The 3840-nt window shown below is 39.5% G+C and overlaps 1 pseudogene; it reads right to left on the bottom strand.

Moving 5' to 3' along the window:
• Positions 1-3209: 3209 nt before the first annotated feature.
• On the bottom strand, positions 3210-3552 carry LOC118536233 (nucleoside diphosphate kinase, mitochondrial pseudogene; annotated as a pseudogene).
• Between the last annotated feature and the right edge of the window lie 288 nt (positions 3553-3840).

Consider the following 3840-nt stretch of genomic DNA (forward strand, 5'->3'; position numbering starts at 1 on the left):
GCAGGCACCCTGTTGCTTATGAAAAAGTAACTGCCATTACCACTGTAATTTGGCAAGGATTGTGAAGGGAAAGTCTGAGTATAAAAATAAATCTGAAGGATTACTATTTGGTCTTGCACATATAGCATCTAGTTAAAGTGGCAGAGAAACAGGAACAGTTCATTTTGTGTTCTTTTTGGAGTTGCAGGGTATCCCAATAAATAAGGCTGAGATGTGAAACCATGTTTCAAATCTAGGATGATGTAGAATATAAGATAAAATGAATTTCATTTGATTAAACAAATAAATCATTTTCTAAAGAGATACATCATTCCAGAATGTTCCCAAATCATAGGACTTATTTAAGAATCTTTAGTAGAAGCTCACAAGTCCTTTCTTATTTTAAAATAAATTCACTCCAATGAAAGTCTTCTGCAGAAAATATTTGTGAAGAGAATATATTGGCTTTCTCTTGCTGCCACAAACTTACGGACTTAAAACAACATGATTTATAATCTTGCAGTTCTATAGCCCGAAACTCTCATGCAGGTCTCGTCAGGCTGAAATCTGTGTCAGTGGGGCTGCATTCCTTCCTGGTGGCTCTAAGGGCGAATCAATTTCCCTGTTTATTCAGGTTGTTGGCAGAATTCAATTCCATGTGGTTGCAGGACTGAGGCCCTCTTTTCCTTGTTTGTTATCAGTTAAAGGTCGTTCTAAGCTTCCCATATTCCTTGGCTCATGACCCTCTTCCTTCATTTTCAGGATAGTAATAGCAATCTTCCCCTGCTTTCATTATCTCATTTTTCTGACCCAGTCTTCAAACTTTCTCTTTTACTTTTAAGGACTCATGTGATTACATTGGGCCCACTTGATTAATCTAGAATAAGTCCTTGAAGTCTTTAAAATCTTATTTGCCAATTAAGGCAACATATTACAGGTTCTGGGGATTAGGGTATGGACTTTTTTATTATTATTATTAGAGAGGGTTATTCTGCCTGCTTACCACAGGGAGATAAAAGGATGCCAGATGTTCTCCCTCTGCTTTTCCTAAATTGCTAAGTGGGCATGCAGAAGCTTTATTTATCACATGATTTGAGGAGATAAGTAAATGCTTAGAAAATGATCTACTTGTGTTGTTCAGGGTGGTTGATAGGCTATTGATTTTTATATGAAATCAGTTTATCTAGTGTTTATAACCATAGTTGGGTGAATGTGGGTGTTTCGTTGGGGGGAGGTTGGGGAGTGAGGGAAAAAATCTAAAGCTCCTAGCTCAGGATTTTACTTTCCTTTTTGAAAAATTCTCCATATTTACAAGTTGGAAAAAAATGCTTTAGATAAAAATAAGTAGTCTGTGAGTATGTTTGTTTATGTGTGTACACCGAGTGGGTATGGAAGCCAACAGAATTTGACATTTTTAGGTTCAGATATAATATTATTTGGTCTGAGATATTAGTTTTATTTTAAAAAGTTAAAATAACTCTTTCTGAACATGTGGCACTAATTAAGAGACAAATTACATAACTGACTATATTTGTCTCCAAGATACAGCCTAACTTATAGTGAGGATTGACTAATATTCTATTTACATTTAAATTAGGGATAAGTATTTATATTGATATAGAACAAGACAAGGGCTTGTTTGTTTTCCTAATTTGTCTACTGGAATTTGGTACTAAATAATAATACACGTTATCAGTTGTTAAGTCTGTCAAGGAAAGTAGTTTTTGTATGTGTGTGTTACTAGGCATTCACTGGAAAAATTTTATGTTTTCTCTAAAACAAAAGTAATTTTATCTTATTTATACAATGCTCGCTAAGGTGTAAAATCCTTAGAGGTTTGTGTCTAGTCATGTCAGAAAACCTGTAGTTGAAAAGTAGTTATAGTAAGGAATTACACTAGTTTTTAGAAAAACATTCAATAAACTTGAGCAGGTATTTTGCAAAATAATATGTGAAGTGAGTCTTATTTCAACATATAATAGTTTAAGTAAAAATGAATGTTAGTCTTCAAGTACTGGTGAATAAAGAAGGCTGTAATTATGCTATGCACCAATGTTTCCTGAAATCTAAATTTCATAGGTGCTTTCTGTGAATCATCTGAACAGAACGAAAGGAAAAGAAGAAAAAAAAAGTCACAGAAACCCTTCAAGTGCATTTTTTTCCTTGAATCTGAGCAGTGTGCCAATTAGTTTTTCAGAACCATTATGTTAATGATAGTTAAATGGCTCATTTTGGGTTGTTCTCTTAGTGACAGAAAATATTAATCTGCTTAAATAATTGAACTTCAAAAACAGTTGAACCTCAGAATGCTAACCTAACGTTAGCATCTTTTGAAGTCATCAAAAAGAGAATAGAAGGTCTCAAAAAATATGGCTCATTTTTTTTCTCCTTGTTGAAGAAAGGAAAGGGAAAGAAAAGATGGTATGTCTAATGTGCAACCCATATTAGACATTATAGTATGAAACATTTCTTCAGAGTAATTCCTTTCCATAGCTTCTCTGGAACAGTACATTTGCACGGCTTCTCTGAAAATTCCAGTTCAAGAAATTCTTGTAATTGTGATACAAAAAGAAAAGTTGTTGCTACCTAATGCTTAGAGACATATTATCTAAAGAAACATTTTGCACACCTCAGCTGAGGCCGCACAACCGGTTTGAGATCTTTGAGTTTTTCCACTTTTTAAAATAACTGAACTCAAAGGACATCTAAACTTAGTGTAAACCACAGTATGGACAGTGAAATTGTAGGTTAATGTACTTACTGCAGTACCCAAACCCCTCTAGCTGTGTGTGTGTGTGTGTGTGTGTGTGTATGGGAGGATAAGCCCTATTTCTATTCTCAAAGTCTTAAAACTTTGCATAAAGTCCTCATCCCTACCTCAGAGATGGCAAAAACTATAATAAACGATCCACCCCCATGTACAACACAGTGAATTTTAATGTCCCCCCTCCCCCACTTTGGGGCAGGGAGGTCACACTACACAATTTTGGAGACACCCTAAAGTTGGCACTTTGGTATAGAAAGGATTTGGTCCTATTTCTTGCTGGCTTAGGATACTAAAAGGCACATAAAGTTGGTTGCTCAAACCCTCTGGACTGGGGTGGGGCAGAAGGTGTACAGGAAGGTGGTCTGGGACAGAAGGGCTGACCATGGGTGTGGGCTCAAGTACTTGTTGACAGAGACAGGTGATTCTGGGTGGCTGCTGGGGTGGCTGAGGGCAGCCTGAGCGCTCAGGCTGGGTAGATGCTGCTCTGGTGGCCATTGTCTGCCTAGTCCACCAACTCACTGATCTGGAACTATAGCTGGAGCTCCCTCTGGGCCCCCTCCACAGAGTCGCTGATGTGGATGCTGAAGTCCCCCCCAAATCCCCCCGCCATGGTGCTAGGGGCAGCCTCAGCTGAGTTGGTGTGTTCTATCATGGCCCTTGAGGAGCAGACCACGTTAGGGCTTTCCCTGACCATGGCCCCACGGGGCTGAAGCTCATGTGACTAATGAGGGCTGGGTAGAAGGGCTTCCTTTGCAGATCATGGTAGTGCTCGGCGAGGCTCTCTCTGGTGCCTGCAACATCTTCATTGCCACCAGCTTGAAGCCCCTCCTCTCCAAGTGTTGGATCACATCCCCAACGAACTGCTGCTGCACCCTATCTGGTTTCACTGCAACCAGGGTCCACTCCCGGGTCCAGAAGGACCCTCTGGAGTTGGGGCATGCAAGCAGTCTCTGCAGTGCTGCACTCCCCAAGAGGCAGACCATGACCTCCGGCCTGCCCACAGGCTGCTAATGAGCACAGAGTGAGCGCGGTGGACAGAACCCCACACAGTCTAGTTTTAATTTGATTTGACAAAACATAGATGAGTTTGATAC

This window comes from Halichoerus grypus, chromosome X (genome assembly GCF_964656455.1).
Source record: "Halichoerus grypus chromosome X, mHalGry1.hap1.1, whole genome shotgun sequence".
In the NCBI taxonomy this organism is placed as follows: Eukaryota; Metazoa; Chordata; class Mammalia; order Carnivora; family Phocidae; genus Halichoerus; species Halichoerus grypus.